We start from the raw sequence: 16417 nt of genomic DNA, 5'->3' as shown, positions 1-16417 counted from the left end.
GTTCTTTGTTGACTTTATATATATAAATATAAATATAAATAAAGCTCTGATCAGTACTTCATTAGCTATAGCATTGATCCATTGCCCTCCAAGGGTTATATATATATATATATATATATATATATATATATATCGTGTTCTCCCAAGCACGTCCTCTTTGTTGACGCAGGACGCAGGACATATATGGCGCAGAGGGGTGAAGCTTGACGCTTTTCATATTCCCTGTTGTCTGTTTCCGGAGCAGTGATGGGAGAGATTTGTGAGATTTTAGCTCGCCCTGAGTGGGCAGAAGTGGTTATTCGTCGTTGAGTGTTAGGATGGCTTTCGGTCTTTTATGTTTCCAGTGATCATTACCGTCATAGTTTCCGGCTTGCTGTATTAGTTGGTTTGGATGCGTAGAATTTTTCTGCTCCCTAGCAGAAAAATTCTTCATAAATAATTTTTCTGCTAGGGAGCGTAGTAGTGGAGAGATGTAGGGGATATTTATGTCCCGGTGGATCTGGGCGTTCCTGATGAACCACGGGGCGTCCAGAATCATTCGCAGGCATTTGTTCTGTAGTCTTTGTAGCTTGAGGATGTTTGTCTTGGAGGTATGGCTCCAGGCTGGGGAGGCGTATATAATTCTGGGACGGATCACTGTCTTGTACAGTAGAATTTTATTTCTTGAGCTTAGTTTGTATTCTGTTGAAGCATAATCGCTTATCGAGAAGTATTCCGAGGTATTTTACTTCAGTTTTCCAGGGAATTTTAGAGTTGAACAGGGTGATGTCTGCTTTGGGGGATGCTCGTCTTCTTGTGAAGAGTATCGTTGTGCTTTTCTGGGGGTTTAATTGTAGTCGCCAGTCTTTAAACCGTTTTTCTAGATTCAGGATGGTGTCTTGTAGTTTTTTGGTAACGAGATGTGGTTGGCGAGATCTGGCTAGAATAGCCGTGTCATCTGCATAAAGGGCGATGGTGGATGTAAGAGGATTTTGAGGGATGTCTGCCATATACATGTTGAACAGGATCGGGGCTAGCAGTGATCCTTGAGGAACTCCAGCGAGGATTTTCTGTTGGATTGAGACTGTTTCATTGATTTTCACTTGCATCCTCCTGTTGGAGAGGTATGATTTGATCAGGTGTATCATGGTTAGTGGCCCCTTTGTTGTCCTTATAATAAGGACTGTCTTAAAGGGGCGAAGCAAGAATGCTTTTCGTCTTCCCCGTTATCTGTAGAGGACAGTGTAGGGATAAGGTGTTATTGAGGTATGAAAGCTCTGATCATGGGAGGAGGGTAACAGCAATAGCCGAGCCTCAGTTAGGACTTCATTGGCTACAGCATTGCCATCCAGTACCCTCCAAAGGTATATTATATTATATTAATCACCGCATCACGATCGATTCAACCTTCTCCTCGCCTCTTTGTTGAGTTCTTATAAGAACTGGGCGATGGACTGAGTCCTTGACTCTTTATCCCGTCATCTGAATGAAGAATGTGTGGATGGGGTGTTATTGAGCTAAAAAGCTCTAGTCATGTCATGGCTGAGTAACGGCAATAGCCGAGCCTCAGTTAAAATTTCATTGTCTACAGCATTGCTATTTATTACCCGGGAAGTCCTAAAAGGGGATTTTCACTCGCCTCTTTATTGACTAGTAACTAGTAACATTACTGGCTTAACGGGTGAAGCAAAAGCTTTTCATATTCCCGGCTATCTTAACAGAGACTGTGAGTGGAAAGAGTTTATGAGCTATATTGCTCGCCCTGATTGGGCTAGGAGATTAATCCTCAGTGAGGGGGTTTAGGATGGCTTTAGGTCTTTTGTGCTTAGAATAGTCCGTTGCATCATAGTCAGCGGCCAGTTTGATCAGTCTGTTAGGATGCACACTTGCCTTTGAAAAGAATTTGGTTGCTATTGTCCGCATGAAGGTGTAAATATAGGGGACCTCCGTGTCGCGGTGCAGTTGGACAGTTCGGATGAATCATGGAGCGCCCAGGATCATTCTAAGACACTTGTTCTGAATGCGTTGTAATTTAATGATATTTGAGTTTGAAGTATGGCTCCAGGCCGGTGAGGCATAAGTGAGTATTGGACGAACCATCAGTTTGTATATGAGAAGTTTGATTCTGGTGCTCAGTTTGATGTTTCTGTTTATTAGCGGATAGAGCTGGGCTATGGTTTTGGATGTGTTTGCACAGAGAGTCTTGATATGGGAGTTGAAAGTCAGTTTACTGTCCATTACTACACCAAGGTACTTGATCTCTGTTTTCCACTGAATTTTTGTGTTAAAGAGGAGAATATCTTCTTTGGGAAGCACTGATCTTCTAGAGAATAAGACGGCTGCGCTCTTCTGAGGATTCACCTGGAGACGCCATTTGGCAAAATATTGCTCTATTTGCAGTAGGTTTTCTTGCAGTTTCTTGATGGCTAAGTGAGGCTTTAATGATCTGGCCAATATCGCTGTGTCATCAGCGTAAAGAGCTTTAATTGAAGATAATGGGTTGTGTGGTATATCATGTAGGTATAAGGAGAATAGGATTGGTGCTAGTAAGGACTCTTGTGGAACTCCAGCCAAGATGTGTTTCTGTGAGGACACCACTCCACTTAGTCTCACTTGCATGCGCCTATCGCAGAGGTACGTCTTTAAGAGTTGAATGATTACGATTGGGATACCAGATGATATAAGCTTGTATAGTAAACCATAATGCCAAACCTTGTCAAATGCACTGGCTAAGTCTAGTAAAACACCCCCAGTGCATTGGCGCCAGTTAAAACCTGTGATGATATGTTCCACCAATCTGTGTATTTGTTGTGTGGTACTATGTAACTGTCTGAAACCAAACTGCTCCTCAGGCAGGATGTTTAACAGGAGTACAGAATCTTGAAGCCTAGTAAGAATTACCTTTTCAGCTATTTTTCCGAGATTAGAAATGAGACTGATTGGTCTGTAATTCTGTGGCAGAGTGGGATCCTTTCCAGGTTTATGAATTGGAACAACGTATGCCAATTTCCAGTAGGAAGGGAAATACTTGTAGTGAAGTATGGAGTTGATTATGTTTACCAAATGAACAATAGCTTTGCGAGGTAGAAGTTTTAGAACTTTGTTGGAGATGCCGTCGGGTCCAGGAGCCTTTTTATTTTTGAATTTCTGAATAATAGCATATATTTCAGCAGGTGAGGTGGGTGTGATTTGAGTAGAATGTGTGGGAGCAGACTTGAGTGAATATCGGACATTACGGTGTATCTTGTAGATATGACTAATGTCAAGGTGACCGTATGCGGGTTTGCATTGATTTTCAAGATGATTCGCTATTGCCTCAGCTTTATCAGTATCGGTGTGGATGAGACCTGAATCTGTTTGCAGAGGGGGAAAGAGGTTTATTTTTGTTCTTGATCTTTCTGATAAGATTCCATACAGAGTGGCTGTCAGCGGAGATGGAGGTCAGTTTTTCTTCCCAGAGTTGAGTTCTATGAGCTGCGAGTGCATCTCTCACTGCAGAATTTAACCTATTTAAGATCCGTTTATCTTGTGGCGCCCTAGTGTTATGGTATCTTTTTCTAGCCTTATTTTTTTCCCTAATCAGATTCATAGTATCTTCAGGCAGGTGGTTGGACTTGTGGGTGGTTGCAGGGGTAGTAACTGCTGTACAGGCTGCTGTAATCTGTTCTGTTAGATTTTTGACAGCTATGTCAATTTCCTCTTTTGATTTAATGATGTGAACAGGTCCAATATATTTCGGGAGCATCTTGGAGAGCCTTTCCCAAGGAATAAATGAGTGAGGGGATGGGGATGATTTTTCAAGATTTCCTAATTTTAACCGTATTGGATTATGATCTGATGATAAATCATTGATTGTTATTAGATTGTATTGGAGTCTGATGTGCTGCAGTATGGCTATGTCCAATACATCGGCCCTACCATAGGTGTTGTGATGGGTGGGATCAGCAGGGCCTATTACCTGAAGGTTGTTGAAATCAGCATAGTTCTGTAGTATCTGTCCATTTTTGTTAGTGGAGTAGCTATTCCAGGTAGAATGCTTGGCATTTAAATCACCTGCCACAATGGTAGGCTCTCCAGCGTCAAATATGGCGCTCAAATCAGAAGGTAGTAGTGCTTTTTGTGGTGGATGGTATGCTGAAAAAATTTTTAATTTGCCTACTGAGCTCGTGAGAATCTCGATGCCAGTGATCTCAAGATTGGAGGTAGTAGGAATGTTTATGGAGTGATGAGAGATAAAATTTTTGATGAAAATTGCCGTGCCTCCACCTCTGTGGGTTGATCTGTCAGTTCTATACGACTGATATCCATAGATTTTGGGATTGTCTGCTGGTCTTAGATGCGTTTCATTTATTAGTAGAAGATCTGGCCGATGTCTGTGGGCAAAATTTTGGAGTTCTAGGATCTTATTTCTTAAGCCGTTTGTATTCCAGGCTATTATCTCTAGGGCTTCTGGTTTTAATTTTTTACCGTTCATTAGTGAGCGCTGAAATGATGACTTGAGTATCTTTTAGAAATCTGTTAGTAGAACTTCGTGAAGGATTAGATCTGCTGAAATCTAATAGCATATTTGCCAGGGACGCGGTAATGATAGCTGTCATATTTGGGCGTGATGTTGACTGTTCTAGGGATGTCTGTTTAGGGCGGGTTACATCCGCATATGTCCTGGGCTGCCAGCTTAGAGTCGTTTTTTGAGGGACCTCAGTTTTCAACAGATGGGCTTCTGAGTTTTTATTCTGTACTTTAAGAGGCTGTGAAGTAGCCGCAGATGTAGGCGAGCTGATGGAAGGAGAGAATGGTCCCTCTTCAGATTTCCTGTTACGTGGATTGTACAAACATCCTCTGTAGTTGGATGTGTGAGGACCGCCACAATTGGCACATTTAGCCGGGGTAGATTTTGATTTAGAACAGGTGTTGGTTGGGTGACCAACCCCACACTTCAAACATTTAAATTCGGCCCTACACATTTTCTGGGCATGCCCAAACTTTTGACATCTATGGCATTGCCCAGTAGAAGCTCTCTTCCTTAACGGTTCTACCGAGATTTTTAATCCACAGATGGTTGTCAAGTCATATATGTGTTTATAGGTTTGACTGATCTCGATCAGCACTAATGGCATTGGAGTCTTGTCCCTCCTGGTCATCCTGCTGACCTTGATTGGTGGTAAATCACTTGAGTGCAGGTCTGTGATGATTTCATCGGTGGAGACATCCTCAGGCACGCCTCTAATCACAACCTTGAGATTTTTTTCCGAACCGAGTGAGAAATTATGGTACTGAATTCCTCTGGAATTTAGTTCTGCTGTTAACCTACGATAGTCTGTGACAGTTTTAGGGTGAATTTTTACACCATCTGTGATATTCTTTGCATTGTTATATGAGATCTTTAGGTTGTTCATTATGCTCTTTAGAGTCATCCATTTGTTCTTCTCACGCAGGATAATCGGGGGGATCTTTTCCCTTGCGGAGGTAGGTGAGTCTGGGGCAGAGCCATCTTCTTCCATGACATCTATAATTGGTGTTTCGGAGGTCACAGTTTTGCGCTTTTTGCTTGCGCGAACCTCCTGGAAATCAGTATGGTCAGTACGGGAATGATCTTCAGCCGTTGTGGTTTTTTCAGTAGCGTTGTCTTGGAGTAGTTCAAGAAGTTGAACGTCGTCCGTATCAACTTCTTGGATTTCATGAACTACTACCTTACCTGGCCATTTTGTGTGTAGCAGATTTCCAATATGCTTGAAAATAGCCAGGAGCTGTTTGAAGGTGAGTTCCTCGTACGGCAGGTCTGTAGTTGGACCCACGTTTTGTTCTGGAGAACAGGACATGCTTTCCATTTCTATCTACCGTATTGTGATAATAGGTAGTTTCTAAAATAATAACTGATGCAATGAAACAATGGCGATGCTGATGGCAGTAGGCCTAGCGTATCGCCGTTGCTTCGGAAAAAAGGTTAACTTACCTACTGAATTAGTTTTTATGAGCCTATACAAGAACCAAACCGGTTGACTATACCAGTAGGACTATTCACTGTCAGTAAAAATATTTGTTGAGTTCATTAAATCACATTTTATATCAAATATCAGAATCGCGAATCAAATGTATGAGCACTAGGCAAAACGCCATTTTTTCCTCCCCGCACTTAAAAATCACCTCTTTATTGACTTTATAGTCCTTATAAGGACTGGCTTAAAGGGGCGAAGCAAGAATGCTTTTCATCTTCCCCGTTATCTGTAGATCTGTAGAGGATACTGTAGGAATAAGGTGTTATTGAGCATTTAACAAAGCTCGGATCATGGCAGGAGGGTAACAGCAATAGCCGAGCCTCAGTAAGAACTTCACTGGCTGCAGCATTGCCATCCATTACCCTCCAAGAGTATTGGATTAATCAAGATCTCGCCACCTCTTTATTGACAACTTCTTTTAGATTTCATATATTCTAAATATACAAACATCAAAAAGGTGTATTGATTTTTTTCTTAAAATACTTTAAAATAAAGGTAATTATTAAAGATTTTCTACAAATTATAAATTATATTATATTTTATAATAAATTATATTAATTATATTATTGTTTAATCCTTTTTCTAAGTCTAAGAAAACAAAATTTTTCATTAGCTCCAATACATTATTATGTTCATTTTTTCAGATTACCTGGTTTTGCAAGATCAGTAATATTATAGTATCTCAAATTGTACAAATTAACTGCGGTGTAACAAAAAAAAAAAAAAAAAAAATAGCCCATTCTGCCAGAAAACATATGCTATAGTTGAGATTTCTCTTTTACTATCCAAAAAACGAAGAGTTCGTCTAGATATTCCATAGGAGGCTTCTACAAACAGCAACCCATTCTTCATAATAAACGCACCTTCCATTCAACCCTAACTGTCATCGCATTTCCACTTATTGTAAAACCTGATCTTTCTGTTCACAGGATTCATGATTAATAATGTTGTAAGCGAAAAACCCTACGAATATTCTTTGTATCCAAAGCGTATACTTCAAAATAAACGTGTCTGATTCTTTCTTTGTTTACTGCAAGCAAACCTTTATCCAAATGATGGCATTCATTTCTGTTTTCTACGGGCCTGTATTCGCGACAACAATCCATAATTTAGGTGCCATATAAAATACTTTTAAGCACGCTTTCTTATATTTATTATTCATCAGTTTGGAGATTTGGGCTCAGTTTTTTTTTTTTTTTTTACTTTAAAACTCTTCCACTTACGACAGACTTCTAACATATTATTCATAATATCAGACGCCACTTTCGAGGAAATGGCTTCAAAAGAAGGAAATGGAAGGAAGCATTCCATTGAATTAAAGACGTCACGTAAACATATTTCGAGCTTAAAATATAGCTTCCATCATATTTATCTTAATGATAGGAATATCAGACGAATTTTACATTGAAGAAGTTTAAGAAAGGCCGAAAATATGCTTTACATTTAGCTATATTTTAGGAAGCCTTTGGTAGTCATTTCTCTTAAAATCATCCCTAAACAGAGTGCTATTCTTATAATTTTATCACCAGAAGAGTTTGATGGCTCTTTTTTCGTGTCTTTAAATTCCACTGAAAGCTTTGCAAATGTCATTTACTCCTTATTAAGGATTAATATTTATTCTGCTTGTCCAGAGAAAGAAGATCGATGCAGTGTTTATGATCAGTTAATAATAATCATTATATATATCCTCAAGAGACGTTCAGATAAGTTAAAAATAATGAACATCCCATTCCTTTAAATGCTTTCTTCTAAATTATCTTATTAAATTTGCCATTGATACCATCTGTTCCTTTTTTTTTTTCTTTCAGATTATCATATACGTGGTCTGTCTCCGACCAACTACTTTGTTTTTAACTCATTTTTCAGATCCATAAGTTAAAACTGGTTCATGCTAGTTTAGTGTTATGGATAATTTTGCTTCTGTTTCATACAAATTTATTCCACTGACCTAATATACTAGTCTGAAATATTCTACCATTAATTTGCATTTTCTCCCCTAATAGTTACGTCAAATACCTACACTACATAATCTGTTCAAAAAATTCTGTTTTTATGCTAAGAATTCATAGTTTAAACCTTTGTTTTCGTTTTCACAGTTTTAGACCATTGTTTTCTAATTTACAAACCAAATTTGTAATAGTAAATATTTAAATTGGATAAAGACAACTCGACACTTGTAGTAAATAAACGTAAATGAACTAACACCTCCAATTTTTATGACATAATTTATATAGTATTACTTGATCTTATGCATTTATTAAACAGGAGTAAAAATAGCGTACAATTTCTACCTTATAATTGATTTACATCTTTCAATTTTAACATGTACGAAGGTTCCATTTACGCTCCACAGATTTGATGTTTCGAACCTTTTTTTATTATTAGTATTTTGTTTGGTTTCGACCTGCTTTGCTGAGTGCATTGTGATTACACTCTGCAGTCAACGGACTGTACAGTAGGTTCAGTCGTAACAGTAGAATTTCATTGTGATATGGATGGTTTGTGAAAGGCTATAGGTAGTAGTGTTTTCGTAGTGTAGGTAATAGTGTTTTTAATATTGTTTTTGTATTGTGTGAGGCCACTTCGCAACTAATGTAAAGGTTCTAATCTTTCATGCAATTAAAAGGTTTCTGGCTGTGTCTAATGGCAGCGCATGCACGCTTAACATTTCAACAGTTCACCAAATATTTGCAATGTAAAATCTCTGTAGGTAGCGTACAACAAAGATTTCAAATAGCTCCACAAATAAAAATCAACAAGGTTTAAGTCAGGCTACCGATTCATCTAATTGGTCCATCTCGACTAATTCATAATTGCAGTGGATTTTGAGGAGAGAGAGAGAGAGAGAAATCGTTGATCCCGCGTACATGATCTTCTAGTAAAAGTGCTTGAACAACCTGTTGGAAACGCAGGACTCTCGTCACAGTTGCTTGAGAGACATCCTCTTCCATGTATGCTAGTGCATGGATTCCGTGCCACCCGATGTTTCTTCAGTTTCCGTTACCCTCACAGTCCGTCTCCCTCCATCATTTGGTGGTGAAGAAAATGTTCTAAACCCACAAAAGTGATGAAGATGAGTGAAAGATCTGGGAAAGCTTCTTGGTAAAACGGGCGTGTTTCGCGTGCATTTCCGCTGGTGCTCCCATTGTAAAAGTACATGTAAATCAATTCAGTAAATCTGAACTCACCCTCCATTGCAAAATATCGCACTATGACTTCGAAACACTGATGCAAGGAGCAATTGTCGATTGCTATGGGAACCCATTAGAGTGAACGGAACTCCAAGCACGTATTTCTGGTTGTTTACGTGATTTACCAAATCTGCTTTTGTCAGCGTTTGTGTTGCAACTACAAAGGAATGCGATTTCCATAGCCATATATCACTTCACTTTTCCCTTACTTTTATTGCACTCAACTCTCTGAATATAATCAGGTTTCTCTTATTAGGTGCTAACTTACATATTTAGCGTCTCCAACAATATGGTGATTTAATTTTATTCTAGTAAATATGACTCTAGAACAAAACCGAAGCTTCACATCCATCCTATACTTTAGTTTGCAACAGCTGAAAAAAGCATGAAAAATTCAAATCCGACCATGAAAGTACCAAATGTGGAACCATTTCATCTTGTTCAAATGGCACCAAGCCTTCTTCTCCCTCGTCAGGCTATCTGGTCGCAACTTTTGTCCATCCATGGTCCCACCTCTCTCGCATCCGGATGGCAGTGACGTTGTAACATCAAGCACAAAGTAAAATGCTGACTACTGGCTTCATTCTTCTCATCCAACTCCTGCATAGATGACCATGGTAAATTACCTCGTATATTATCAAGAACAGATTACTCTATTTCTTCTCTAATCTTTCGTCAGAAAGAAAGTGGAATAATCTTGAACAGATTGGGGACTAACGTCATCTAGCCTGAGATATCTCGCTGAAAACCTGTAAACCAATCCTATATCGCCTCTTCTATATACCCTGCTCTACTGGCATCTACCCTACAACATGCAAAAATCCTATATTCCGCCGATTCCAGTAAAAAAAAAATTATATATATAACATTCAGCAAACAAAGTATCACCCATCAACAGTCAACTTCTTCACTAAGGCGAGACTCACTAGCTAATCAGTGACTAGCGATATGGATTTTACAGCTCTTCAGTGACAGCCGATCTTCTGAACCATTACCTCTCTTCTTTGAACACAAACACGGGAAAATTCGGAGAGCCTCAGGGTATCGCTCTTAAGATTTCTAGTGTTTTTCATCATCTAACATAGAGGACTACTCAGCAAACCCATAATCTTATGATTTGCCTTCTACTCATTTCAGCTTGTGATGCTTTGCAATTTGGTCGCCATCTTCTTTTCTGTCCCTTCACTACCCGTCTTGATTGATGGTTGCCTCCTTCAGATTTCTCCACCAGTGATGAAGAACCACATGGGCTTCTCCTCTCTACTGCGCTGATGTCAGTACACCCCATTTTTCTTTTTTATTTGATAAGCCTTGTAATGCTCTCAATCGTTAAAATCTTCAAGATCTCCCATAACGAGTATGATAAACTCTGACTTTTGATGTTGTTCAGTGGGGTGAGGACAACCTTACGAAGTTCATTACTATCAAAACATAATGCTCTCTTTTTCTCGCACGAAGCAGCTCACTTCACCCCTCCCCCTCCTTACTCTTGATAGCATCTAGTTCTCTTCTTGGGCCGACTTACACCTCTCGCTTTTCCTTGCACAAACACATTTCGATTTCATTATCGCACTGTTCGTTGCTTCAACTGAAACCTCAATTGATTATTACGTTACCTCGCACCAAAAGTAATATTCTGAAGCAATCATAGCACCTCATAAACAAGCTGGTAGCATTGGTCGGTCATAATGAGTGCAATATCTTTGAGTTGTGTTTTTCATTTATATGGCTACGGTGAGAATACTACAGACAATACTGTGTATATGAGCTATTTTAAACGACCTGGTTTGGCTCAAGTTACGTACAATGGCTTTTAGAGAACGATAAGATGTAAGTCTCTCAGGAGCAGCCAACATGAGTTCTTTGACTGGGGGAAACTGAGTTCCCTTGAGAAACTCAAAGAATTTTCAAAATAAGTAGATATATCGAATTTGTGATGAAGGCAACTTCATTTTTTCAGTTGTGTTCCATCAGTTTGGCTGAAGAAAAATAATATGTTTTCATTGGTGGTTTTTAGTCTACGTCATTAGGTATGCGTATTATCTGCTTGTTTTCTTCGTCCGAGTTTTTGTCTGAAGCTCACACTGATGTCTGAGAAAACATCGTCAGCGTAACTCGGCTAGGACTAACTTGGAAAGTTCTCTTGTTGTTTACATTATATGAAAGCGGTTTTTTTAAACCAAAAGGCTGTCTTAGTGAAGAGAGAAAGACTTCTCCTCACTATAAGGAAATCCCTCTATGGAGTATGGATGGGATTACCTTTACGGAGACCGTGACCTCCACGGAGGTCTTCACAGCGATCTCAGATAACCCTATGCTGACTAATGTATAGTTTTATAACGAATCGAAGCAATTCTTTACATGTTTACTTTCTGTTTTTATAAATGCTCATCAGCTTACCGTCCGCACTTGCTGTATTTGTGGCGAAATTACTTCTGAAATGAGTTCAATTTGGAACATTCAAAGTGCATGAAATTGGATGGATATTAATATTCAACCACGCCCTTTTGCATACAATAATCGCGCCGAAGAATTCTTGGTATTATAAATATACTAAAGTGTAATAAACTATCAAATCCGCAGTAGATGGCAGCACCAGTATCTATCGAAATTGATTCGATTAAAAGGAATGAATTAGTGAAATCCAAAACCTTTATGGATTATCATGATCCTTAATAGCAACACGAACATTCAAAATAAATCTATTGGAACAGATATATACAAACGGATCTCTAACATAGATGTACATATTGTTTCTATAGATACAATGATATTTGAAGTCAAAGCACACATACCCTATCAGCATATATATGTGAAGAATACTTTAGAGTCATTTCGACTTTCAAAATATCCGTTGACATCTGATAGTAGGTCGCAATGATCAGACATATTGACTTGCCAGTTTCTACTGCCAATAGTCGCGCTTCGTAGTGTTAAAATTCATAGCTGGCACCCGAACATCATAAGTGATCAGAGCTCTAGCTGGGAAACAAAATTGATTTTTTGATAATTGTGTGCGCGCTGAATCAAATAGGGACACAATTCCAATGCATGCAGAAGCAAGTAGGAACAACAAAGAATGGCTGTCAGAGAGGACAAATTTATTTTTCATTGCACGTCTTTGCCATACGTAAACAGATCCTCTATCAAATGGAGGTCTCTCTCTGGAATGAGGTTAGAGGATCATTGCAAAAAAAAAAAAAAAAGAGAAAGAACACGTGATTGTTAGAGATTGGCGAAAAAATAGATCCCTTGAACTTTGCCCCCCCCCTCCAATTTCGTTAAAGTCAAAAGTTAAAATGAATGCCATGTCTGACAGAAATAACGGACTCTATATGAATGAAACACAAAAAAAAATCCATTTAGTGGACTTTTACCTCTCTGTGTTCGTAAAGTCAAAGGTCAAAATTAATGCCATAGCTAAAGGGAGAAAAAATTGACTATATATGAAAGATATACAAGGGTTTGCTATCAAAGCGAAGCATTAAACGTCTATAAAATTAGTTTTTTTAGATATAATTTAATCTCTTAAACACCCACGCTCTAAAACTATCTGTTGAACCATATTATGGTACTCAGCTGTGACCCCAGCCGTGTTATGCACAGCATAATCGGTTACTAACTGCATTTCCTCAGACATTTTTCGAAGGAAAATTAATATGTATTTTAATTAATAATTATCATTAAAATTAACATATTTCCTAATGTTTTATCCACAATCCAGTGCATGTTTTCGATCTCTACTGGCATCTGTCGTTCATAACTCATTTTCAATAACAAATGTAGAACATGAAATAATCTCGGCCCAATGCTCATACACACATTATCCCTTGTAATAGGGACTGTATTTATTTATTTTTTTAATAGCGTTCTCTGACTGCACTGGGTGATGTAGTATTTTCTGAACACTTACCACAAATATGACAGAATAAATTGCTGGCAGAATATTATTCAGTGTATTCGTCTACGTTAAGCCAGTCTTATAGCTGCTAAGATATATCTGAATTTCTTAAGGATGGTGCACTTTATTTATTCTGTTATAATGTGTGTGTGTGTGTGTGTGTGTGTGTGTGTGTGTGTGTGTGTGTGTGTGTGTGTGTGTGTGTGTGTGTGTGTGTGTGTGTGTGTGTGTGTGTGTGTGTGTGTGTGTGTGTGTGTGTGTGTGTGTGTGTGTGTGTGTGTGTGTGTGTGTGTGTGTGTGTGTGGCTTTGGCGAGAATGTATATTTCATGACGTACTCTAAACTCTCCATTAACTAAAGAGAAAGTTGCTTCAACGACTCCTTAAATCATTTTAGAGATAAGTGCAACATAGAATACTTTATTTTGTCATTCGCTTGTCTCCTATATCGCTGTTATTATGCTTATTATATCCGGGGAGTTTGGGAAAGCGAAAGCCTATCGGCTATGATGTTTGCGGTATATGAAAGCAGTCAGTGCAATGAACGTGGCGACATCTAACGGCAAACTTAGGTGGAATAAACACAGCATTAGCTTACACAACCGAAGAGAATATTATCGAAAAGATATTTCAAAAAAGATGGAATGTTTAAATCATAGACATTTATAGAATTATGGGAATGGATAATAAATTTAGACAAAAAAAATTCGTCAGATAAGCACAGGATAAATAAATAGAAAGAAAAACAGTGTGGAAAAATAGTATGAAAAAGAACTGAGATAACTGCCTAAATCTATTTTATTTTTTTCACAAAACAGAATATTGGTTCTCGTATTTTTTTTAACTTATAGATATAATAGTGGCTATGCACTTGATGGTATTGCTGTAACCATACAACAAAGACGACAATTTTCAACCTATAAACAACATAAAATGTAAAAAAAATCCTTTATTGGTATTTCATTAGCATTTCAATGAAAGAAGGTTAACAATGTAAGTATTTATATTTCACTGATCCGAACAATGACATAAAAGCCATGAATGTTTTCCAACATTTACTTTGTGTTATTAATTCGAACAATGTAAGCTGTCAATTTCCATCTCGAAAAACATCATCGTTTGGTTTTGAAATCTACCTTTTAATTTATGTTGCATAAATTGTGCATATTGTTTGTTATGATTCGATTTAGAATAATAAATTGACTTTTAACCATTCATTGTTAAAATATTTTAAATGAAATAGTTCAATAATAATGAAAACTATGAGGGGAATAAAGCTGCTTTTTTTCGTAATCAACGAAGCCCATGTTTAGTGAATATTTTTAATTTTATGCCTTCTCACGTCCAAAATAATGCACAAGATTGATAATAAACATAATAAAAAAAAGATTATTTTTGTTTTTATTAGCCTCTTACGGTGATAGACGGTTAGTGGTGAGTTGAATAGAAAATAAATCGTAAATTACAATAAAGGAATTAAAGCTGCCAAGAAAAACCACACACATCGTTCTTTTATAGCACGATAGTTCACTCTGCGCTAAAATAAATAATTCCGCTTCTTTACTGTGCCAAGCGCACAACTGTAACGGAAATATATAATTGTTCTGTTTTCCCAATGCTTACGAGGTCATTAACTCTCAAGGGAGGAAAACGGGCGCATTATTTTATTACCATCGCACTTTTTACCCCTTTAAACTCCCGGAGAGCTTTCCCGCATAGCACCAGACTACATGGATAAAATGTTAGTGATAACTGTGAACAAAAATAAAATGTAAAACATATTAAAAAAGGTACTTACCGAGGACTCCGGTAATATTTATCAGATAGAACAAGCAACATATATACTTTAATATCCGTGGAAGGACGCACCGGCACATATGAGTGTGCAACATCACTCTCTTGCAACCGATATTCTACCGGAGCCAACTTCTCTCTACAAGAGTCGGAACACACACAATTACACTTTCCTTGCACCAGTTGACGAACGTAGAGATATCTGCAAGTATTAAAGCACTATTACAAGTCCGGTTAATAATGGGTAACATTAAACTATGTGTATCAGTGGATAAGGGAGAGTTTAGTCCACTTTTGAAATGTTGGGACCAGTAGCTGGCGGCTTCGGTCTTACATTTAGCGCATGAATCTCCCGCTGTACCTATGGATCGACCGGCAATTGTCCCTACCACTACTGGCAAGGGGTGATGGGTACGTCCGTTTGTAGTTGTCTTGTTCCTAGTGTGAGATAGCCGCCTCTCAGTTCCGGAGCTAAACGATGTCGAAGAGGCTTTTTAGGACCTTTTTTTTTTTTTTTTTTTCTGTTTCTCTCGCTCTTTCAGTTCACTTACAGAAATGTGTTATGTTCCGATGCGATAGGATGAGTGATGTGTGCGGTAACCCGATCGGAGATGGAATAATATTCCTGTTTGATAATACGGGCATCAACCGTATTTTGCAACTGTGTCTTGATATCTTAGGAATCCGTTTATTCCCGTTCTTACAAAATGTACAGAACTTCCAAAAGTAGCAGAACTTATCAAAGGAATAGATATAAATGTGTTTTTTTCGACTGCCTTTGTGAAGTCTGAAAAAGAGACTTCAAAACCGTCATAAAAATATCTTTTTCCATCGCCCTTATGACTGTTTTCAAATCCCGTTGACGACACGAGACTAGGTCTTTCCAGTTTCAGGTGAGGTAACCGGTCTCAGAGTGAAAGGACAACGGTTTTTTCTTCCTGGAGATATATTGGATCATAATTTACATTACAAGCACTGAAGCTAAGGTCATAAGATCGATACGCGTGACTGTGTTTCCTGGCTGGTTGGTCTATTTAACGGAAGTAACTCGCCTGTAAAAGCTACTCCCTACACACACACACACATATATATAAGACTAGCTAAGGATTTTTTTACGGGATCAAACTTAGCTTTCCCTCCAGCAAAAGAGAAAAAGTATCCAATTATCGGATGTAATATGTTCGTCTCATAGCCTAAGCTACTTCAATTTTAATTTCAAATAAATCAGCTGTGTTTTCGCTTTTATGTTTCTCATTACTGCGCGTTGCTTTCGAAAGACAGAAAGTCTTAATAAAAATCCGAGCAAGAAATTCAAACAGCGTAACATATAGTTAGTAGAAGGGTGTCTAAGGAGGAGAGAGAGAGAGAAGAGTCAAAATAAACATCAGAAAAATAAAATTGAAATAATAATGACGATATTGGTAAAGAGTCTTCGTAGCTCAGTCAGAAAAGACCTGGGTTCGATTCCCATCCATGGCGTGAGGAACCTTTATCTGGTCTCTTTCGACTAAAGGTGAGTTAGTTGGTCTCATACGGAGGTATGGTTTTTTTTTTTTTT

The 16417-nt window shown here is 38.2% G+C and overlaps 1 protein-coding gene across 1 annotated transcript in view; it reads right to left on the bottom strand.

Moving 5' to 3' along the window:
• The window catches only part of LOC150093776 (nephrin-like), a 200110-nt gene extending 185181 nt beyond the window's left edge, over nt 1–14929 (bottom strand). Inside the window, exon 1 of the mRNA XM_090413068.1 lies at nt 14864–14929. The gene's annotated coding sequence lies outside the window, so the exon portion shown is untranslated. The remainder of the gene's footprint in view (nt 1–14863) is intronic.
• Nucleotides 14930–16417: the final 1488 nt, after the last annotated feature.

Source organism: Typopeltis vanoorti, chromosome 23, assembly GCF_054136105.1.
Source record: "Typopeltis vanoorti isolate ZY-2024b chromosome 23, IOZ_Tvanoo_1.0, whole genome shotgun sequence".
Lineage (NCBI taxonomy): Eukaryota > Metazoa > Arthropoda > Arachnida > Uropygi > Thelyphonidae > Typopeltis > Typopeltis vanoorti.
The sequence above is the reverse complement of the archived record's forward strand: the minus strand, read 5'-3'. Positions and strand labels throughout refer to the sequence as shown.